The sequence below is a fragment of the Palaemon carinicauda genome, unplaced genomic scaffold, assembly GCF_036898095.1.
Source record: "Palaemon carinicauda isolate YSFRI2023 unplaced genomic scaffold, ASM3689809v2 scaffold9, whole genome shotgun sequence".
In the NCBI taxonomy this organism is placed as follows: Eukaryota; Metazoa; Arthropoda; class Malacostraca; order Decapoda; family Palaemonidae; genus Palaemon; species Palaemon carinicauda.
In genome coordinates this window covers 753,941-778,943 of record NW_027172203.1, presented here as the reverse complement: position 1 = coordinate 778,943, position 25,003 = coordinate 753,941, and the positions used below count along the sequence as shown (strand labels likewise).

Genomic DNA, 25,003 nt, shown 5'->3' with positions numbered 1-25,003 from the left:
CTTACTATGCCCAGTGAGGAGTTTTAGGCTGTACCTTTAGAGAACAGCCACAGCCCGTCCTCGTGTGCTTGCACCCTTCAGCACAGGAAGGACCAAGAGGAGGTGACACCAAGAACATAATCTCAGCATGGATCTGCAAGGTCATAGATCACTCATTGAATCCAGGCCCTCCTCCTTCACGTCTCCCCAGAGCTCATGATGTCAGGGGCGTAGCTACGTCCTGGCCTTCAAGAGGACTTCTCAGTGACGAAGGTTCTTCAGGCTGGGGTGTGGAAACGACAAACTACATTCACATCCCACTACCTGCAAGACGTGACCCACAGGAGAGACTATACGTTTTCTATCGGTCCTGTGGTGGCTGCACAACAGCTGTTATAATACCTCAAGCTCCTTATTTGACAAGTAGCAGAAGGTTGAGGGCACTGTTACCCAGTTTTAGTCTGCATGAATGGAAAGATTTGACTGGCTCTTATTCTTTTCTTCATCCTCCCCTCTCTTGGGGAAAGCAGCATCCTGGGTTCTCTGCACAAGCTGACCTCAAACCACTGTAGGTAAACCATGCTTCCTTGTGTACCTAGTATTAAAACTAATACTGATGCGTCCCCATACCCAGGCAAGGTGGTATTGGGAAAGTCTTGGTTACAAAAGTTTTTCCTACTAAAGACTCTGAATAACTTTACCTGGACGGTCACACTTCTATATATCTCAACGCACAGCTTGTGTAGGCCGCGGACCTTTCGTAGCAAGGTTTTAAAGAGGCGCAAGGACCCCTTATTTTTGAGTACTAACATACTCGGATAAGGAGCCCCGGGGTAAAAGCCAAAAAGCCAGATTGGCAGGGACGTCCACCCTTCCTAATGGGTGAGTCACCCCTAAATAAATAGCATAGGTTTGTATTCCAGTTACGGAACTAATGACAGATTCGTAGATAATTTGTATTTTTCCTAACGATACAAAACTTAGCTATTTATACAAACTTGCCCACCACCCCTATCCCCCTTGAAGTTCTAACTCCAAGTAAAGTGAGCTAAATCAATGGTGTGTGAGTGGGAGCGGTAGCAAGCTACCCCCCCCCCCTACCCATGCTAACTAGCGGTATGGGTGGTTAACCCTCGCTAAATTTTAATGGCTCGTCATTTCAGCTACACAGAAAGTAATACCCCTAAATAAATATCTAAGGTTTTTATTGTTAGTAAAAATACAAATTATCTACAAATTTGTCATTTTTCAGTCTTAAATAGTGTCATTGACTTTAATATATTTCATGAATGGGAATTGAGACTGAGATCTAGTGATAATTGATTTATTTTGAGTTGCACCAGCAGAGAATTCCACAGGTAATGCCATATCTATCAGGTGATAATCATGACCAGACATCAGCCATGAATGTAGAACACAGCTGACCAAAATGACATCAGATGTTGTGAGACACAAAACAAACCAGATCATTATTTCTAATCTATTTTGCATATCTTGTATGGAGAGGGACTCACAAGAAATGGTTTTTAGTTTATCTAAGGACATTGAGACAACATGAGTGTGGCTTGAGTTAATAAGTGTTTAAAGGTTTAAAGGTCGCTCATGAATGGCAGAGGCAAGGTACAGGACAATGTCCTAGAGACTGACCATATACGCTTATGATCAGCACCCAGAACCCCTCTCCATCGACATATGATAAATCTCAGAATGTCCACATTCGTTACTTGTTAAGGGATTGTATTGTTATTGTCATTGAATTCATATGGACAATGTAAATACATTTTTCCTGACTGCATGCAACTAATATTTTTAGTCTCTGTTTTACCATCAGTTGTACAGTAATCTATTATAAAAGGAATTTATTATTCTTTGTTTCAAGTGATAGAAACTTATGACGTTGGTTTGCAGTAAGACATTAGAGGAAGAGGGATATCCACTAATCTTGAGACAAACGTTAAGCTACATGACATTTTGGGCCGGCATTCTTGTCTCTATTTTGCAAATTAGAGAATTTAGAAGGACAGATGATATGGATATATAATTTGATTCCAGTAATTTTTTAGTAAAGGTTATGGATTGGTTGTGATATGACATTAATCCCACTTCAAGTTTGCCCTTTTGCCATGCCTGGGATATTGGTAGCGTGACATCCGAGTCTATCAAATATAAGAAATATAAAATGCCACAGTTTCAACCCTTAACTCTGTTGACAATCAGGGGAGATTGTTATTGCCAGTAAATGAAGTGAAACCTTCACCATATGAGTAAGTAGAGGAACAACTAAAGTCTTCTGGGGATGGCTGTATCTTTGCTTGTTTCAGTAAGACAAGCGAAACAGGGAAACTATTTCATGTTTAGATATAGATGGAGTAAGTTGACCAGGAACTAAGATGAAAATTTTAACTGTTGTTGCTGAGGGACCTGTTTATTAAGAGACCCCCAAATAATTCCTTTAATGTCATCAACTGTCTTGTGTTCTCTTGCTTGAGGGTACACTCAGGCATACTATTCCATCTAATTTCTCTTCCTCTTGTTTTGTTAAAGTTTTCATAGTTTATATAGGAAATATTTATCTTAATGTTGTTACTGTTCTTAAAATATTTAATTTTTCTTTGTTTCCTTTCCTCACTGGGCTATTTTCCCTGTTAGGGGCTCTGGGCTTATAGCATCCTGCTTTTCCAACTAGAGTTGTAGCTTTGCTAATAGTAGTAGTAGTAGTAGTAGTAGTAGTAGTAGTAGTAGTGGCAAAAGTTTCAGTAGACAGTCGTTCTCTTGTTTCCTTTCCTCACTGGACTATTTTCCATGTTAGAGCCCTTGGGCTTATAGTATCTTGCATTTCCAAGTAGGGCTGTAGCTTAGCTGATAATAATGATAATAATAATATTGCTCAATGGATAAAATATCTTCACTAAGACTTACTATTATTGCAACAAAAGTTAACCATGAGTTTGAGATGAAAATTTAAGTACAAACTCATGATATCAGTAACATCATAAGCAATTATCTTTAGGATGATTTAATTCTTATATAAGTATTTTAAAAGAATGAGATTTGTTTATGAATTTTTTTAAAGTATGTTATTGGACCTCTTACTACTGGGACAGTCTTAGATTTGATGGCACATTTAATACATTATTGGATTATGAAAATCAGATGAATTATCAGAAGAAGTGATATGTGACAGACTTGATTATATGAGGAATGATGATGATGATGATGAATTTCCAAATCTTCACCATCGAGGATATAACATGTTAGAGAATCTCTCTTGCAAGGTAAGATTAAAGAGCTGATGTTCACTCGTGTTCACTGTTAGAGGACGCTCCAAATTTAAAAGTATCCTTCCAGGTGGAGTTTCAGTGTTATTTTCTACAGCTGTCGATTCAACTGTTTTTAATTTAGAGGGACAAATATCTAAATCCCCTTGAGACTCACAGACTCGTTCGTACACTTGGCATTTTTATAAGTAGAGTTGACATCTTTTTATTGAACTAGTGGATCATCCAACAGGGAATAGAAGCTCCTCTTGTTAAGTGTTGGTAAAATTAGAAGAATTTCTCAGAAGGAGTTTTGTATATTGTATTTGATAGAGAAGACCATATAATGTACAGTGTATGAATATGACTCTGCTAACTTCCAATCCAAATTGGAAAAATTCTTTAATGTCCTGCAAAGGATCTTGCTATATAATTCACCCTGAGCTTCTTCCTTTGTATAGTACAGGGTCATCTTGCAAGAGGCTCTGCCAGGAAGCAGAAGTATTATTAACTTTTATAAAACATCTAGACTACATCTTCTGTCAGTCAGTGAAGTTAGATCCACTGAACAAAGATAAAGTAATTTACAAACATCTAAGATGTTTTCCAAACATCGATTGATGACCTTTGACGAGGTATCTTTGCATGGCGTTGCAAGTGAAAACTTTACTGCAACGAACGATTACTTATCATGCGTTTGCAATAGCGAGTCATTTAAAATCCATGCTGAAACATGACAGAGGTTGCGTAGCCTTGGTAAGCTTATAAAAGGCAATATAATAAGTTGTGGTTGCAGTCCAATACATAACTTGTAAGATGAGAACACTTTGTTATTGTTAATTATAAAAAAATGTTAAAATCTAAGGGTTTATGTAAAGTAGGAGTCAGATTAAATTGTAGGCGATGAAAATTGGCGAGTTCTTAATGAGTTCTTGAGTGAAGATAAAAAGTGATTACATTTAGAACGACTTCACGTGTTGGGTGAAACATCGTAATGCCCTGGGTAATCACAAGTGCCACTTCTTCAAGGAGGGCACTTGAAATAGTGTAAATAACTGTGAAACCGACATTGGATTTGATATATTTATTTCTACTTAATACACACTTTTAAGATTTAAGAGTCTCAAAAGGCAATTCAATGGTCTTCATATGCTATTCGTAATAGAAGCATCAATAAGACATTAGTAAACTATTGTTATAGATATCAAGGAGTACATTCACTATTTCAAGCAGGTGACTTCTTGGGGAACACAGCTAGTACTTATGAATGGGACTTCTGTATGTTCACCCTTTTTTCATGACATGCAAGGATATCTTATATTGAAATCATTCTCAATACTTCAAAAACTTTAAAGCAATCATTTTGTCTAAGAAAACCACAACATAACTTTGGAATTCACCTCAAAAATCCAAACTTAGTAAACCAGACAAAGTTCCTGTGCAGTGTTTAGACTCTGTATCATCATTGTCAAAGGGTTGTACTCTCACAAGTCGTGTCTGCAACTTTGTACACAATTATTTACTATCTCCTTTAGCTGTATGATTCTCTTAACATCTGCTGAAGTTGTTTTTAGAAATGCATTTTCTTAGTCTTGGTAAGAGTATCGCTTTGGTGTAAACAAGTCGCATAACAAACAGTTGCAGAAGATGGGCCAATCGTAGTTGATTTTACTCTACGGTATTTAAGAATCAGTAAAATTGAATGATGATATCCAGTAGGTCATTGGATCTTCAAAACCATTTGAAACTTTTGATTGGATTGTATAAGTTGTTTAAGTGATATCCTGGCGACATCCTGTGCCTCACAATCTCACGGCCTCTTTCTTTTATCCCAACCTGTCTTCAAAATGGAAGGGAAAATTTCCCCTTGGGATTTCAGTGAGGTTTGTAAGGAAATGCCAGAGGAGTAGATAAGTCCGTGCTTTGGACGATCGGATACTTTTTACACCTTGAGGGGTACTGTCGGAGGACTCTTGGGACGATAGCACCTCATTAGGAGGATTTTTATCATGTTTAGAAACATCTCAAGAACTGGGGACTTCACGTCAGTGCCAATAGTATCGTGAAATCTTTTTTATGCATAATAGAAAATGCCACTCAATTCTAACCACATTGTGTTCGGTTATTGTTGCGACATTTTTGGAATAGTAAAATGACAAAAGACTTATTCTTATTCATATTTTTAATACAGATTGTTGTTTGTTATTCTTATCAAGTTCACTAGCCTTTAGTTGAACTACAAGTGCTGATGACCACCATGTAACCACCAGTTAAGTATTGACTCATTATAAATTAAGAAAGAATTATATCTACTTGAATATTTACTTCGTTTAAGTGAAGTAAGAATCATATCTATGAAAGTATTTGTTTTTAATAAAAGTAAAGAATCGCATTTTCATAAGTATTTGCTTGGTACTTTATAAGTAAAGTAAGAATTGTGTCTTTATAAGTATTGAAAGTATTTACTTATTATAAGTAGAGTAGGAGTCATGTATGCTGCAGGGAAGTGCATAGAATTTAGAAATTAACCTTTATAAGACAAGCCTCATATTTAACAGGAAGGACACTTCTCTGAAGACCTCCAGTTTGCGACTCTTTTTCTAGGTGTTCTGGTACAATAAGGCAACAATGCGATATGCAATGTAGAGAGTTAGTGGCTCCCTCTAGTGTAAGATACCAGATAGGATAGCTCGGTACTTCTATCGTACATTGAGGAATGCATTCTTGAAAAAGCACTGCAGTATTATGTGATTGAAATATGTTTATATGTTTGGAATGTAAATATTTTTTTATATACAATATTTACAGATTTTTCATCTGTTTTTACCTAATGTGGTATTCTTGAATCCTATTTCTGTTGGGTAATAGCTATCCTTCCCGCAGACTCCATCTATACAACACCGAAGAAGGAAAATAGGCAGAATGGAACGACAGCCGTGTCGTCCGAAGTGAGGAGTGCCAGCAATGCATTTCAGAGTTTGGCTTCCACATTGACACCTGCTGTGGGTACCTCTCCCAAGATAACAGTTGGTGTGATGATTTGGTTGTAAGTATTATTAATTTTTTACTTTTTCTTGCTCATTTTATTAACCAGTACAGTTTGCAATTTGAGATAGCAGTCTTGTTTCTATTTGTATACTGTATTCTTTTCAAACAGGTATGTTGTTGAAGCTCTGTAAAACATATTAGTTTTCCTTTCATGGCTCCTAATGATAAAGTCAAAGACCACTGATTTATAAAAGGTTTTATTATCTTCTGGCTGCTCTTACTGACACATGAATCACTACATTATCAGTTTTCCTGGTTGTTGCAATTTAAAGGGAAATATTACAAGAGCCATCAGTTATTTATATTCTGTAACAGTAGCCCAGTCAAGATTACTATTTTGAATATGGTTTACATGTGAAATGAGTTCCCTCCTCTCTCTTCGATTCTCCCAAACTCATATTATTGTTAGGCTTTCTTGTATCGCGTTGGACCTTCTTACAGGTCAAGAAGACGCAACCTCCATGGCTAAACCTCTCCTGACCAACCGTTCTTTGTCCCTTTTTGTCCCATGTCAAAACTTCCCCCTTTTTGCAGTACCATTTGATTATTTCCTCTGCCAAAGAAGTTAAGTTTTTAATCCTTTATTGTTTTGGGTCATTAGTGTAGAGGTACTTTATGGAACAAGAATTCAACCAAATGTTTTCATAATTGACAACAATTGATAAGGATTTGGAATGCGATTAAAAAGTGATATTCTTGATACTAAAACAGCTGGAAAGGGGAATATGATTCACACTGATTTTGTTAAAATCAATGGTAACAGCTGAGCAGAGTTTGAGCGCAGTCTTTTAACTCCTTGAAGACATTAAGGCCATGTTTGGAGTTTCTCCTCTGGATTATAAAAGAGGACGGATAATTCATATATGTTTTGTATGTAGATCCATTTGACAGGAGTTATACATTAGATCCGTATCTCATCTCCCGTTTGCAGTAGATATTTCTGGATGACATCTGAATGTTCAATGAGTAGCTTCTTTATGATTAACCTGATCCTCCCATCAGGGCCATTTGAAATCTGCTGAATAAGTTATGTAGAAAACGGAACTTGAGTTGAACCAGGACAATTGATAGGCCTTAACCAGGTTTGTTGGTTTTAAGATAATAGCAGATGTTGCTTCAAATGTTTCATTTCACCATTATTGGAACATTGACCGTCTGTCTGCATGTCAGAAGCTACGTTGAATCTTTATCTTTGAAGGCAAACTTGCTTGAGGTTATGATTTCCTTGTTGTGAAATAGTGTCTGTTTGCTTGGAAGAGTCCACACGTCTCTTAAGATCACTTCTTCTCCTTCATCACCCAACTGCAGGCAAGGCCATGTACTAACCCTATGTAAACCAAGCAAGCCTTTCCAATAATAGTAGTTAAGATCTAGGAATAGCTGTCATTTTCTTTCCCACCGTTATCCCTACATTGTTCTCTAGTCTTGGATAGCGCCATAGCCTCTGTACCATGGTCTTCCACTGTCTTGGGTTAGAGTTCTATAGCTTGAGGGTACACTCGGGCACACTATTCTATCTAATTTCTCTTCCTCTTGTTTTGTTAAAGTATTTATAGTTTATATAGGAAATATTTATTTTAATGTTACTGTCCCTAAGATAGTTTATTTTTCCTTGTTTCCTTTCCTCACTGGGCTATTTTCCCTGTTGGGGCCCCTGGGCTTATAGCATCCTGCTTTTCCAACTAGGGTTGTAGCTTAGCAATTAATAATAATAATAATAATAATAAGGGGTCGGTTTCCTGATGCATCCTCTCCAATACCTTCTTTTAAAGGTATCTTCTCCCACCAAACCTCTTCTCTCCATATCATCCTTCACCTTATCTCATCTAGTTCTCTGCCTCCCTCTTGATCTCCTCCCCCTAACAGGTTCCTCCCAAGCCCTCCTCACTCTCTCCCCTCCATCCATCCTCACCACATGTCCATACCATCTCAGTTGACATTCTTATCACCTCTTATCTTTACTACACCTGCCATACTTCCGTGGTAGGATCTAATCAAGTAGGGAATATCTCCTTGATGCCTTCAGACTTTTGGGTGTATAGATACCGAAAATTCTTGATTCCCTTTAAAGTTATATAATGATCTCAGTGGCATTACTCTTATCTCGAAGCCCACATCTTGATGAAGAAAAGCCTTGATACTACTTAAAAATGGCCCATTCTTTATCCTATACATCCCCTGAATGTACAGTATAGCAGAAGTAAATTTGTTTGATATATTTATTTTTACTTCTTATTTCTTTGTTTTTATCATCTGGGTATTTTAGTCTCACAAGGCTTGCTGTACAGACTTGTTCCCTGTGAATTTTGGCTCATTTTGAATGATGGAATTGCTAGAATGCAAAGGTTCCTAGTTTATTTCCTTTGGTCTAAACTATTTCAATTAAATATTAATTACCATAAAAATTACTTGATATCTTAATTGATTCTTTACCATCAAGACAATGTTTATTCTTTGCCCTATGTTCAAACCCAGGATACAATATTGTTAATTGAATTATTATCATTCGTAGTATTATCATTATTGTTACTATCTAAGTTTGAAAAGCAGGCTATTTTCCCTGTTGGAGCCCTCGGGCTTATAGCATCCTGCTTTCCCATCTAGGGTTGTAGTTTAGCAAGTAATAATATTACTTGGAGTGGGAGTAGCTTCCTCGCTTACCCTTCAGTAACCACCTCGTTATGAATGTTAACCCTTCTACCCCCAGTGGACGTATTGGTACGTTTCACAAAACTCATCCCTTAACCCCCATGGACATACCGGTACGTCCTTACCAAAAACTGCTATCTGCATTTTTTTTTGCATATTTTTGATAACTTTATGAGAAACTTCAGGCATTTTCCAAAATAATGAGACCAACCTGACCTCTCCATGATGAAAATTAAGGCTGTCAGCGCAATCTAAAAAATAGATTTGTTCCGTAACCGAAATAAAAACCGCGCTATTTACATTGGGTTTACCTTTTAGCTATGTATGTATGTATGTACCTTTTAGCGTAGCTGAAATTACAAGCCAATAGTTTTTAACGTGGGTTAATTACCCCCGTGCTAGTTAGCGGGGGGTAGGGGAAGGGTAGCTTGCTACCCCTCCCCCCCCCACACACCGGTGATTTGCTTCACTTCACTTTTGGCTCCGGCGATGAACAGACGTGTCTGTCCATCGTCCTCATTGACAGCCTTTAATCTTTTTTCTGCTTTTTCTCTACAGCGTGTGTGTGTGTGTTAGAAGTTGACCACCTTTATTATTGCTATGCGTACGTGCCCTGGTATTGCCGGCCGCCCTTGTGGTACCTTTATGTCGGCCAGGGATACGGATCCTCACACCCTTTGCCCGCAGTGTCGAGGCCAACGGTGTGATCAGGAAAATATGTGTAGTGAGTGCAGGGAGTGGTCTGCCTCCCAGTGGGAGAGGTTTGGCCGCCGGCGTAAGAAGAAGACCAAGAGAGACCGTTCGCCTTCTGGGGTTGCCTTGAAGGAGGAAGGTTCTCGGGACTCTTCTTTCGTCGCCCAAACCTCCTCTGAAGCTCCCCCTCGTTCGGCTCCTAAGGAGAGTCGGCCGAGTGGTAGCGCAGGCCCTAGTTCTGTTTCCCGACCTTGGGTGGGGGGAGAGCGCGTCACCTCCCATAGCGGGGCGGTTCCCCCTCCTCCGGGGGAGGTTATTGATAATTCACTGTCTAATGATGATCTTTTACAGATTTGGGCTTCCCTGGGGCTTAAGGGCTTGCCCTCCAGGGTTGCCCTGATTGACCTTGTCCAGTTGGGGGCCGCCGGTGATAGCAGAGGTAGACCCTCTGTCTATCGTCGACGTCGTGGTGGCAGAGGCCTCCGATGGGGCGGGGCAATCCTCTGCAGGTGCAGTTGAGGATGTTGGTGATGACGGCTCTCCTCCCCCTTCCGTACATCCTTCGAAGGGGGAAGGGAGTTCTACGGGCTCGTCTGCTGTCCAGCTTCCCTCTAAGGGGAGTGCCTTGACTGAGACTCCCCTTCGGAGGACTGATGGTCCTGATGATCTTCCTCTTGGCCGCCTTCGCCGTAAGGCTCACCGTCTGCTGCGTCGCAAGGGCCTCCCATCCCCTTATAAGGGTGTTAAGAGGCGCCTTTTTGGATCTTCTTCCGAAGGGGACTCTCCTCGTCGTATTCAGCCTACAGCTCCAGCTTCTTTAGACCTCTCTGGGGATCGGTCTCCTACTCCTGCTAGAACTTCACCTTCTGGGGACCGCCCTCTTAATGAGAGAATGCCTTGATGAAGTCATTGAGCTTCAGCACGGCATTTCATTCCCGTGCTGAATCTTGGTGACGGGCAAGAGGGCTCTCGAACTTGGGGAAATTGCTCCCCCAGTTCGAATCTAAATTTCTCTCTTTCATCTTTTTCTTCCTCTTTATATGGCTTTAACCTTCTCCTAATATTATAAACTTTCCTTCATGTTGCTGTCCCAACCCTATGAGTAAAATTTCCCATATGTATGTGTATATATTTACATATATATGTGTGTTTTATTATTATTTTTTTTTTTCTCTTTTTATGGCATGGATGTTTCTACATCTGTTATTGCCACTTGGGCGGATGTTTCTACATCCAGTATTGCTGCCTGCTTTGATGAATGGGAAAGGTGTCACGGTTGGGAGGTGTTTGTGCTCAAAGCTATATGTGAGAGTATTGGATGATCTCAGCCATCCCGAAGATGGTTTGGACCTTTTTGGCAGAACTATTCTCAAGTGTTGGGTCTTCGGAATCCAGGGGGATCCAACGCTTGGGGTAGGACTCTCGGCTTTTGGCCAGAAGCTCGTCATTACAGATATGGGGAGGATGATTCCATAGTTTCTTGGTCTCAGTCCTAACAGGCGGGTTCAGCTTACACCTGTGCCTCTATATCTGTTTTGATGCTATCCTTCGGGTAGGGTATGGAGTGGACCATCTGGGAAGTATACTCTCACTGTGCCGGTAGTGGAGAGTGTAAATTTCCTTCCCAACATGTGATGCCTTAATGTTCTCAAGCAGGTAAATCAAACTTCAAAAAATCACTCTTCTCTCTTCTTTTTTATGATGGAATCTTGTGAAAATGACCCCACCTCCCCTGGATATGCTGACTCGCCCCCGGTACTGTTGACGACCTCTGGCAATTCATTTAAAGAAAACTCCGTTGACGACGTAGGAACTAAAAAGGACTATTCTTTAAACACTCGGAAAAAGGGTAATTTGGGCAACACAGGAAAATTGAATGTCCTGCACATTACCCAAATCCCATTAGAAACTAATTATGATATGCTACATAAAATATTTGAGTGTTATGGATTAATAAAAGAAATTAGAATGAAACTTCAAGATGATAATTGGGAATCTTGGTTATCATTTAATTGTCATGAGGAAGCATTTAATGCAAGCCGTAATATTGTTGATTATAAGTAGGTAATATGAGTGTTAAGGGTGCTCTGTTTGATGGGGCACCTAAAGATCTGGATGTTTACAGACCAGCAGACTGGGCTGATAAAGATATAGAGGCGGATATGCCATCCCAAAGAAAGCCAAAACCACCAATGTGGCTTCTTGCTCAATCTGTAGGAGGTACGGAAAATTATTTCAAGGTCTGCAAATTTCTTCAGAGGAAGGTAGGTACGATCGCACCAGGAGATATATCTCGATTTGGTAAGAAAAGTTACTTGATAAAGGCCAAGTCATACACACAGTCTGTTATACTGTCCAATTTGAAGACAGTAAATGATGATATAAAATTGGACCTCAAACCCCATCTAAACTTTAGCTATGGAAGGGGAGTGGTTTTTAATAGGGATCTGTATGAATTTACTGAAGAAGAGATATTGACTATGTGTCCTCTATCAGTGTGGAAAGTACATAAAGTACCTGGAACATCAATGATTGTTCTTACTTTCCAGGATGCCGATGTACCTTCCCACATAGACATAGAAAACTAAAGGATCAGAGTTCAACCTTTCAAGCAAAAGCCACTGCAATGTTATAATTGCTTTAAATTTGGACATCCCTCCAAAGTTTGCAATAGTGAAAGAATTTGTAATACTTGCTCCAATATTTACCATGGGGAATGTACATTTGAGGCAAGGTGCTTAAACTGCAACTCTAATCATAAATCTAATGATAGGAGCTGCCAGTTTTATAAGTTAGAAGAGGCTGCCCTCAATAAATCAATTATTGAACATGTAAGCGTGGGGCATGCCAAGAGATTATTAAATGAATCTAATACTTATGCAAAGACATTAAAAACAGGAGAAAAAGTTCCTCGGGAATCATCTCACCCACCTACTACTGTAGGTGGTTCTCGAAAAAGGAATTCACCATTTATTGATAAAGTGCTGCATAAGACAAGAACATCTCCTCCTAAAGATTTATCATTGAGTATCAACCAAAAGACATTGCCCACCACTATCAAACCTTTGTCCCCCATTACAAAGGATAGTACTAACCTCTCCCAGGCCATATCCTTGCCTGATTTAATGGAGTTTCCACCTGACACCAAGTTATCAGGTGTACCTGTAGTGGGGAAGGTACAAAAACCTGGTAACTCACAACCTACTAATCGTAAAAGAGAGAGACCTCCATCTCTCTCACCCCCTTCCATAAGAAATACTAGAATTATGACATCAAATAAATATGATGTTTTGTCTGTTGATGTTGCCGATCAACCAGAAGATAATTTAAATAAATCAGAAATTCAAGTTGAGGTCCACCATCCCCCTCAACAAATAGATAAAAAAGATACAAAGAAAAACACCAACGTAAAATCCAACATAACAAGACCACCTCTGAAGAAACCTACAGGTAATAATGTTAGATTAAAAACTGCTAATGGGAAGACCTCATCCAAGATGTCTTCCAGAAATAATCCATAGTTTTCTCCTCCATTTTGCAATGGAACTGTCAGGGTTTGAGGCCGAAATATGAAGAACTTAAGCTACTAATTCATGAGCATTCCCCCATAATTGTATGTCTACAGGAAAGTATGCTTGATTCTAACACACCCAGTCCTCGAGAGTATGTTAGCTATAGAACACCATATAATCAACAAGCAGGGAGCCATGGCGGAAGTCTCATGTACATTCGTCGAGATGTTCCCCAAATACCCATGTCTATACGTACAACCCTGCCGGCAGTTGTTGTACAAATTGATATAGGGAGAAAATACAGTATACAATATGCTCTCTGTACTTACCTCCAAATGATAATATTTTATATGATGATTTAGCAGAGGTCATTCAACAACTCCCTCAACCTTTTCTCTTACTGGGAGATATGAATGGTAGACATCCTTTATGGGGTGATATTTTAGCAAACACAAGGGGCAATATTATCTCATCAATTGTGGAGAATGAGGATGTGGGACTCCTTAATACAGGAGAGCCCACACACTTCCATGTTCAGACAGGTACTTTGTCATGCATTGACCTTTCAATTGCAAGCTCTAACTGCCTTCTTGATTTTGATTGGAGGACATTAGATGATTGGCATACTAGTGATCATGCACCAATCATTATAAACACCAACAAGGGTCCGCCTTTGCAAAGATCTCCACGTTGGAATCTAGACAAGGCAGACTGGGTTAAATTTTCCGAGCTAAGTGAAATCGAAGGGAGAGCAGAACAGTTTGAAAGTGTTGATGATGCCATAGACCTACTGAATGGAACTCTTCATACAGCAGGAGTCAATTCAATTCCCAAAACAACAGGGTTATTCAAACGACGACCAGTCCCGTGGTGGTCTTCAGAACTAACTGCACTCCACAGAGCCACAAGAAGATCTCTAACACGATTGCGTAGACGCAGAACTGATGAGAATTTAACTATGTACAAGAAATGTAGAGCACAGTTCCGTCGTGCCATGAAAGAAGCAAGGCGCCAGTCATGGATGTCTTTTGTTTCCTCCATTAACAGTAGAACACCACCATCTTCTGTGTGGAGGAAAGTAAAAAAGATAGCTGGCAAATTCACCCCCAACCCACCACCAGTGTTGAAGGTGAATGGCCAGTATGTAACTGAAGCAAATGAAGTTAGCAATGCTCTGGCTAATCATTTTTCAAATGTATCCAGCAAGTGTGAAGGAGCCCCTGGTCACCAGTATAGGAGCACTGAAGAAAAGAAAATTTTAAATTTTGCAACAAGAAGGGAAGAGTCGTATAATTCTCCTTTCACTGAAAGAGAATTTGATTCCGCACTTGCTCATTGCAACGATACAGCCCCTGGACCCGATGGAATTCCATATGCAATGATTAAACATGTACATTTTAATACAAAGCTATTTATTTTAAGCATTATTAATAGAATATGGCATGATCATAGTTACCCAAGTGTTTGGGAACTAGCCATTATTTTAGCCTTTTTAAAACCCGGTAAAGACAAGTTTTTAGCAGCAAACTATCGTCCTATTGCATTGACATCTTGTTTATGTAAAATCATGGAGAAGATGGTCAATGCAAGGCTGATATGGTACCTTGAAAAGAAAGGTATTTTATCACCGATTCAATGTGGATTCCGAAAAATGCACTCAACGACTGATGTGTTGATACGACTTGAGTCTTCTATTTGTGAAGCCTTTTCTTCCAAACAGCACCATGTTACAGTATTTTTTGACCTTGAAAAAGCATATGATACCACATGGAGATATGGTATTCTTAAAACCATTCATGAATTGGGATTGAGAGGAGAGCTGCCACTATTTATTCAGGCATTTCTTTCACGTAGAGTTTTTCAAGTGAGAGTGGGGGAAACTCTATCAGAGAGGAAGTGCCAGGAAGAAGGAGTTCCTCAGGGTAGTGTGCTGAGTGTAACCCTTTTTGCACTAGCAATTAATGGGATATCCTCAGCCATTCCCCAGGATGTTCTCTCAACATTATTTGTGGATGATCTCTCAATATCATTTGCTGGCACTAGAATGGCAATGGTTGAGAGAAAAATCCAACTCTCTATTGATAAAATTATCCAGTGGGCTGACATGAATGGATTTAAGTTCTCGACAAGTAAAACTACCATTGTCCATTTTTGTCGTATCCGGGGAGTACATCCAGACCCGGATATGTACATTAAAGGTCAACGGATACCATGTGTATCGGAAACCAAATTTTTAGGTTTGATATTTGACTGTAGACTTACATGGGTTTCTCACCTAAAAGCGCTAAAAGCTAAATGTGTTGAAGCTCTGAATATCTTGAAAGTATTGTCCCATACATCATGGGGGGCAGACCGCAATACTATTTTAAAATTATACAAGGCCTTGATTTTTTCCAAAATTAGTTATGGTTGTGAGGTATATTCTTCAGCCACCCCAAGCCGGTTAAAAATATTAGACTCGATACATCATGCAGGTATTAGATTGTCTACTGGAGCTTTTAAAACCTCGCCTATCCCAAGTCTCCTTGTTGATGCTGGAGAGTTACCTCTAGACCTTTACCGAATGTCTTCCATTCTTCGGTATTGGTTTAGATTGCAAAGACTCCCCAACTCTCTAGCCTTTCAGACTGCAAGCCTTATAAGACACGCATCATACTTTGAGTTGCACCCAAAATCTCCTCAACCTTATGGCTTTCGGGTGAAACGATTATTAAATAGTCTGGATATAATTAGAAGCAAGGTACTTCCATTCAAGGTATCATCAACGCCTCCATGGAAGTTACCAGAGATATCTTTTTGTAAATATTTTATTGGAGATAAGAAGAATATGTCAGACATAGAAGCCAGGTCTCTTTCTAATGAACATGTTAAAGAACATAGAGGATCAACTTTTATCTATACTGATGGCTCCAAATCTGATGCTGGCGTTGGATTTGGAGTACATAGTAATGGTTTTAATTGTAGAGGTGCACTTCCTCTGACCGCTTCCATATTTACTGCCGAACTGTATGGCATATTAACCGCTATTGAGAAAATAGCGTTGGAGAAGGAGGGTAATTTTACAATTTTTAGTGATGCAAGGAGTGTCCTTCAAGCTATGGAAGTTTTTAATTCTAATAACCCTCTAGTTTTAAAGATTTTAGAATGGCTTTTCCTTATTGGACGGAGAGGTATAACAGTTCAATTCTGTTGGGTTCCAGCACATGTAGGTGTGTCAGGGAATGAGAAGGCAGATTCACTGGCTAAGGAGGCTGCATCAGAGTTGCTGCCAAGAAGGTATCCCATTCCCTGTGATGATTTCTTACCTGACATCAAGAAATTGGTTTGCAATAAATGGCAACAGCAATGGGATAGTCAAGATGGCAATAAAATGCGAGAGATAACAAATGACATATCTCCTTGGAGGTATAATATGATGCCCCGAAAATGGGAGACGTCTCTTTGTCGTCTCCGTATTGGTCACACTCGGTTGACACACGAGTTTCTGCTGAAGGGCCAACACCAACCGTATTGTGACGACTGTGTAGTACCTCTAACAGTAAGGCATTTGTTGACTGAATGCCCCAATTATAACAACTTGCGGAATAGATATTTGTTTGAGGCTCGAGATGAGGGTGGCAGGTTCATCCTTGCCAAGATTCTTGGAAATGATGTGTCCTACCATGCAAGTGGCATTTTTAGATTTATTTCAGAAGCAGGTCTTCTGAAAAATATTTAACTTTTATGACATTCAACTTTTATGATTTTAATTGAATACTTTTATTTTTTATTTTATTTTATCTTTTATTTTTGTATACATAAATTAAATGTTACCGGCGTCAATGACCTCAGATGCCAGGATGCCTGAAAACTTTAAATCAATCAATCAACCAAGAAACCTCTGCGCACTTCGTCGGCCGTACGACAACGTACACCCTCTTCATCGGCACGCTGCCAGGAATTTCCTTCCCCCCCTCTCCCGGCGCCAGGACGATACTGCCTCTCGTTCTCGGCGCCGTGACGATTCCGTTTCCCTTTCGAAACGCCTGGACGTTACTGCCTCGTTTCTTAGGAAACAGGATGAATGCAATCTGCATTTTCAAGGCGACGACAGCCTGCATCTTCAGGACGCTTCCGTTTCTCGTCATCGTGACGATACTGCCTCTTGTCATCGTGACGGTACCGCTTCTCGTCATCGTGACGATACCGCTTCTCGCCGACTGGATGTTAGCGGCGCTCGGCGCCAGGATTCAAACAGCTCTCGCTGCCAGACTGCTGGCAGCCCAACTCTTCGAGATGTTATCCTTGAGCAGGACCTCGAAGATATTTCGGAAGAGGAAGAAAAACCTGCCGACTCTTCTAGCGATTACAAGGTTCTTTCTCGCTCTCTTTTGGAACTTTATGGGGAGGAATTTCAACCTTCGGCCCCTCGTTCTCCTCAGTCTCAATTTACCAGGAAGAAAGCTAGTAAGTCTTCAGCCTTCATCAAAATGAAACTTTCAATTTCGGCCAGGAAAGCTCTCGCTAAAGTGGATGATTGGATGAAGGAACGACAAGCTGTCAAGACCACCTTTTCTTTTCCACCGTCTCGGCTCGCTTCCAAGGCCGGTATGTGGTATGAGACAGGGGAACCTTTGGGGTTAGGAGTGCCTTCCTCCTCCCAAGGTGACTTCTCTTCCCTTGTGGACTCGGCAAGAAGGCATGCTTTAAACTCTGGCAAGGTAATGTGGTCCATGTCGGAGCTTGATCACCTCGTCAAGGGAATTTTCAGGGTTTTCGAGGTTTTCAGCTTCCTGGACTGGTCTCTCGGGACTCTGGCCAGGAAGTCTGAACTCCTGGAGGACACGAAGGACCTGACGAGTATCATGTCCTGCATGGACAAAGCTCTAAGGGATGGAGCTAATGAATTGGCTTCCCTTTTCTCAGCAGGGGTCTTAAAGAAGAGGGCCCTTTTGTGCTCCTTCACCTCTAGATCTGTGACTGTTGCCCAGAAGTCGGAGCTACTTTACGCCCCTTTTTCACGTCATCTTTTTCCTGAAGCTCTGGTCAGAGATGTCTCCCTTTCTCTGGCTCAGAAGGCTACTCAGGACCTTTTGTCTCGGTCGGCTAGAAAGACCTTACCTGTTGCTCCTGCTCCTCTGAAGAAGGAGGAGAAGAAGTTTCAACAGCCCTTTCGGGGCAGGATCTCCTCGAGAGCGGATTTTAGGGGGAGAAGACAAGAGTCAGGGCCAAGGACCATCAGGGGTGCGTTTAGGCCCCGGTCCAAAAAATGAGATGGAAGTCCTCCAGACACCAGTAGGGGCAAGACTGTCTCGTTTTTGGCAGTCTTGGAAAAGGAGAGGGGCGGACACCTGGTCCCTCTCAGTCGTCAAGGAAGGTTACAAGATCCCCTTTTTAAAGAAACCACCTCTCTCAGACTCTCCCCTGGCCTTAGTGGCTCAGTACACCGACGCGGGGAAACGAGAGGCTCTTCTGGAGCTAGTCGACCAGATGTTGGTCAAGGGAGCAATAGAGCCAGTTCAAGACCTCGCCTCCCCAGGCTTTTACAATCGCCTGTTTCTGGTTCCCAAGAACTCGGGTGGATGGAGACCAGTTCTAGATGTCAGCTCTCTGAACGCCTTCGTGGAGAAAACAAAGTTCTCCATGGAGACGACTCAGTCAGTGCTGGCTGCAGTTCGTCCAGGAGACTGGATGGTTTCTCTCGACCTGCAGAACGCTTATTTTCATGTCCCCATTCATCCGTCTTCGAGGAGATATCTGAGGTTTGTGTTCTAGGGCAAGTGCTTCCAGTTCAGGGCACTTTGCTTCGGTCTCAGCACAGCTCCCCAAGTTTTCACCAGACTAATGGCGAATGTGGCAGGCTGGTTACACCAGGAGGGGATAAGGGTCTCCTTCTATCTAGACGACTGGCCGATCCGGTCACAGTCGAAAGAAAAATGTCTGGAGGACCTAATGAAGACTTAAACGATCACTCAGGACCTGGGACTCATAGTCAACTGGGGGAAGTCTCAGACCGAGCCGAATCAGACTATTCTCTATTTGGGGATAGTTCTGAATTCAGTTCTTTTTCAGGCTTCTCCCTCCCAGGAGAGGCAGACCAGGTGCCTGGACAAAGTCAAAGACTTTTTGAGGAAGCAGGAATGCTCAGCGAAGGAGTGGATGAGTCTGCTGGGAACTCTATCCTCCCTGAAGCAGTTTGTCCCTTTGGGGAGACTGCACCTAAGGCCTCTGCAACACTTCCTCATAAAGGTTTGGAACAGAAAGATCCAGGAGGACACTTTTTCTTTTCCCATTCCGACAGAGATTAAGGATCTTTTAATGTGGTGGCTGGACCCAGCTCTGTTGGGAAAATGGATCTCCTTGTTCAAGAAGAACCCCGACCTAGTGTTATTCTCAGACGCGTCCGAGTCAGGCTGGGGAGCAACCCTAGGGAACAAAGAGGTCTCAGGTATTTGGGAAGGGAGTCAGGTCAGTTGGCATATCAACCTCGGTGTCGGGAAAGACTGTGGAGATCAATTCCGACAACACCACAGCTCTCGCGTACATAAGGAAGCAAGGGGGAACTCACTCCCTCTCTCTGTTCTCAACGCGAACGAGACCCAGCTGTTGACAAGGTTTGTTCAAGGGCAGACATGCTCAGCAGGAGGGGACAGGTCCTTCCTACAGAGTGGACACTCAACCCGCATGTCTGTCGGAGCCTCTGGAAGTTGTGGGGCAGACCAGTAATAGACCTTTTCGCCTCCGGTCTAAACAAGAGGATCCCCAACTACTTCTCCCTAGTCCCGGACGAGGAAGCTGTTGCAGTGGACGCCTTCTTGATGGATTGGACGGGGCTGGATATGTATGCCTTTCCCCCGTTCAAGATCATCAATCTGGTTGTCAGGAAGTTCGCTCTCCTTGATTCGGGACGAATGATCCTAGTGGCTCCATTCTGGCCTGCGAGGGAATGGTTCACCGAATTGGTAGGGTTACTGATGGACTTTCCAAGAAGACTCCCGGCAAGTCCAGATCTTCTCAGACAACCCCACTTCGAGAGATTTCACCAAAACCCCCTCGCTCTCAATCTGACTGCCTTCAGACTGTCGAGAAGCTCGTTAGATCTCGAGGCTTTTCGGCACAAGCGGCGAAAGCTATTGCCAGAGCAAGGAGGATCTCTTCACAAAGAGTCTACCTGTCAAAGTGGGAGACCTTTAGAGCTTGGTGCAGGAGACGCAAGGTTTCCTCGTCCTCTACCTCTCTAAGCCAGATTGCAGACTTTCTTTTGTACCTCAGGCAGGATGCTAAGCTGGCTGTATCTACCATTAAAGGATACAGGAGCATGCTCTCAACCGTCTTTAGGCATAGAGGCTTAGAGTTATCTCAGAATAAGGACTTGCAGGACCTCATTAGGTCTTTTGAGACAACGAAGCAGGTGCACTTAAGACCCCCTTCTTGGAACCTGGATGTGGTGCTTAAGTTTTTGTGCTCCAGGAAGTTTGAGCCTATCTCGCAAGCCTCTCTGCGAGATGTGACTGAGAAAACCCTCTTCCTTTTGACTCTAGCGACTGCCAGGAGGATCAGCGAGGTCCAGGCAATCGAGAAGCGTGTAGGCTTCACCCTAAATGTAGCGGTTTGTGCCTTGAGGTTCAACTTTCTCACCAAGAATGAGAACCCTTCGAAACCCTGGCCCAGGACTTTTGAAGTCCCTAAACTCACGAATCTAGTGAGTCAGGAACAGGAAAGCCTCCTTATGGTGTTCGGTGAAGGATCCTCAAAAACCCTTGTCAAAGAACGCTTTGTCCTTTTTCCTGAGGGAAACTATTAGGGAAGCCCACCTCTTTTGTGAGGAAGAAAACTTGCCCTGTTAAAAGTACGGGCTCACGAAGTAAGGGCCATTGCTGCTTCACTGGCATACCGGAAAAATATGTCAGTTAGGCAGATCATGGACGCAACGTTCTGGAGGAGCAATTCTGTCTTCGCTTCTCATTACCTCAGAGAGGTAAGAGTGGACTATGACAAGTGTTATACCTTGGGCCCATACGTAGCTGCGGCTTCTGTATTAGGCAAAGGAGTTACGACCCCCACTCAGCCTTAGTTTATGTACTTGTATATGGGTTTGTGTTTTTTATGGTTGTCTGAGGTCCTCGTTCTGTGGTACGGTTCCCTCAGTCCAGATAGATAGTTTATATCTATTTCTGCAAGGTTAGGTGGTTAGCTTTAGTAAGGTTGCAGGTTTTTATTATATGGGAAGGTAGTTTCTGAAGTCTAGTCAAGTTGTTGGTCCTACCCCTTTGACAGACTCGATTGAGTTGTTTGCAGCGTAGCAGGTCTACTCCTGGCTGAACACTCCTAAGGGAAAGCGACTCTAGAGGCAGTTACCTTTGAAGTCAGCTACCTTAGCAGGTAAGGAATCAAGGTGTTTGTTCTCCTACAACTCTTTTGTTGTTTCCCCAACTATGTTTTTCTGTCTGTTTCCCTCCTCCAAATGTGTGAATCAGCTATATATATATATAACTGCCAGGTAAGTACTATTCATAAAAATGGAGTTTTTATGATAAAACAAAGTTTTATGAATACTTACCTGGCATTTATATATATATATATTAAAGCCCACCCACCTCCCCTCAGGAGACGTCGGGCAAAGATAATCTGAGGAACAGAAAACGGGAATGATTCCAAGTACCACCCTGTAAGGGTTGTTTACCATCTAACCACACAACCACCACAAGGCGGTTGCCGTGATTTTCGATTAAATTCTGCCGCAGTCGAAGACTCTGCTATATATATATAACTGCCAGGTAAGTATTCATAAAACTTTGTTTTATCATAAAAACTCCATTTTTACTTAATACTCACTTTTAAGATTTAAGTCTCAAAAGGCAATTCAATAGCCTTCATATGCTATTCGTAATAGAAGCATCAATAAGACATTAGTAAACTATTGTTATAGATATCAAGGAGTACATTCACTATCTCAAGTAGGTGACTTCTTGGGGAACACAGCTAGTTCATATGAATGGGACTTCTGTATGTTCGCCCTTTTTCATGACATGCAAGGATATCTTATATTGAAATCATTCTCGATACTTTGAAAACTTTAAAGCAATCATTTTGTCTAAGAAAACCACAACATAACTTTGGAATTCACTTCAAGATTCTGAAGTAAGTAAACCAGACAAAGTTCCTGTGCAATGCTTAGACTCTGTATCATCATTGTCAAAGGGTTGTACTCTCACAAATCGTGTTAACGACTTTGTACACAATTATTTACTATCTCCTTCAGCTGTATGATTCTGTTAATATCCGCTGAAGCTGTTTTTAGAAATACATTTTCTTAGTCTTGGTAAGAGTATCGCTTTGGTATAAACAAGTCGCATAACAAACAATTGCAGAAGATGGTCCAAGCGTAGTTGATTTTATTCTACTGTATTTAAGAATCAGTAAAATTGAATGATGATATCCAGTAGGTCATTGGATCTTCAAAACCATTTGAAACTTTTGATTGGATTGTATAAGTTGTTTAAGTGATATCCTGGTGACATCCTGTGCCTCCCAACCTCACGGCCTCTTTCTTTTATCCCAATCTGTCTTCAAAATGGAAGACAAAATTTCCCCTCGGGATTTCAGTGAGGTTTGTAAGGAAATGCCTGGGGAGTAAAGAAGTCCGTGCTTTGAATGATCAGATACTTTTCACACCTTGAGGGGTACTGTCGGAGGACTCTTGGGACGATAGCACCTCGTGAGTATGATTTTTATCATGTTTAGAAACATCCCAAGCACTGGGGACTTCACGTCAGTGCCAATAGTATCGTGAAATCTTTTTTATGCATAATAGAAAATGCCACTCAACTCTAACCACATTTTGTTTGGTTATTGTTGCGACATTTTTGGAGTAAAATGACAAAAGACTTATTCTTATTCATACTTGTAATGAATATTATTGTTTGTTATTATTACCAAGTTCACTAGCCTCTAGTTGAACTAAAAGTGCTGATGACCACCATGTAACCACCAGTTAAGTATTGACTCATTATAAATTAAGAAAGAATTATATCTACTTGAATATTTATTTAGTTTAAGTAAAGTAAGAATCATATCTATGAAAGTATTTGTTTTTAATAAAAGAAAAGTAAGAATCGTATTTTCATAAGTATTTACTTGGTGCTGTATAAGTAAAATAAGAATTGTGTCTCTATAAGTATTTAAAGTATTTACTTATTATAAGTAGAGTAGGAGTCATGTATGCTGCAGGGAAGTGCATAGACTTTAGAAATTAACCTTTATAAGACAAGCCTCATATTTAACAGGAAGGACGCTTCTCTTAATACCTACAGTTTGCTGCTTTTTTTCTAGGTGTTCTGGTACAATAAGGCAACAATGCGATATACAATGCGGAGAGTAAGTGGCTCCCTCTAGTGAAGGATACCAGATAGGATAGCTCAGTACTTCTATCATATATCGAGGAATGCATTCTTGAAAAAACACTGCAGTATTACGTGATTGAAATGTGTTTAGATGTTTGGAATGTAAATATTTTTTATATACAATATTTACAGATTTTTCATCTATTTGTACTTAACCCTTTTACCCCCAGGCTCTTTGGAAATTTCCAACCCTTAACCCCCAAGGGGTTATTTTTTTCCCAGCACATTTTGCAGTATATTTTATTCAAATTGCTCTAACAGCCTTAATATTTGTCATAGAGAGGTCAGGTTGGTCTCATTCTCTTGGAAAATGCCTGAATTTTCTCAAAAAATTATCAAAAATCTGGAAAAAAAAAATTTATAGCACTTTTGCAAGGAGGTATCGGTACGTCCATGGGGGTAAAGGGATGGGTTTTGTGAAACGTACCAGTACGTCCTTTGGGGGTAAAAGGGTTAATGTGGCATTCTTGAATCCTATTTCTGTTGGGTGATAGCTATCCTTCCCGCAGACTCCATCTATACAAAATTGAAGAAGGGAAATAGGCAGAATGGAACGACAGCCGTGTCATCTAAAGCGAGGAGTGCCAGCAATGCATTTCAGAGTTTGGCTTCCACAATGACACCTGGTGTGGGTACCTCTCCCAAGATAACAGCAGATGTGATGATTTGGTTGTAAGTATTATTCATTTTTTACTTTTTCTTGCTCATTTTATTAACCAGTACAGTTTGCAATTTGAGATAGCAGTCCTATTTCTATTTGTATACTGTATTCTTTTCAAACAGGTATGTTGTTGAAGCTCTGTAAAACAGGAGTTTTCTTTCATGGCTCCTAATGATAAAGTTAAAGACCACTGATTTATAAAAGCTTTTATCATCTTCTGGCTGCTCTTACTGACACATGAATCACTACATTAATTATCAGTCTTCCTGGTTGTTGCAATTTCAAAGGAAATATTACAAGGTCTATCAATTATTTATGTTCTGTAACAGTAGCCCAGTCAAGATTACTATTTTGAATATGGTTTACATGTGAAATGAGTTCCCTCCTCTCTCTTCGATTCTCCCAAACTGATATCATTGTTAGGTTTTCTTGTATCCCCTTTGACCTTCTTACAGGTCAAGAAGAGGCAACCTCCATGGCTAAACCTCTCCTGACCAACCATTCCTTGTCCCTTTTTGCCCTGTGTCAAAACTTCCCCATTTTTGGAGTACCATTTGGCATTATTTCCTTTGCCAAAGTTATGTTTCTGGGCTCGAACCTGTGCCGCCCAGTGAATAAGCTCCATTTAAGCACTTATTCTTAGGTAATTTACTGCTAAATATACCAGAGAAAAAATGTAAAGGAGTGCTAGGTTAACTAGCTCGCTCACCTATTGGTGTCGGTATAAAATTGGGCGTATATTCCAGAGGTCCCGCACTATTTAGATTAATCCACGACAGAGAACCCCAATAGAGGAGAGCCGTTCAACCTCACTCGGTACTA

General features: G+C 40.9%; 1 long non-coding RNA gene across 1 annotated transcript in view; it reads left to right on the top strand.

The window, feature by feature from the left end:
- Positions 1-25,003, top strand: part of LOC137637645 (uncharacterized) — a 52,886-nt gene that overhangs the window by 10,900 nt on the left and 16,983 nt on the right. The window contains exon 3 of the long non-coding RNA XR_011043738.1: positions 6,120-6,282. This is a non-coding gene — a long non-coding RNA (uncharacterized lncRNA). The remainder of the gene's footprint in view (positions 1-6,119; positions 6,283-25,003) is intronic.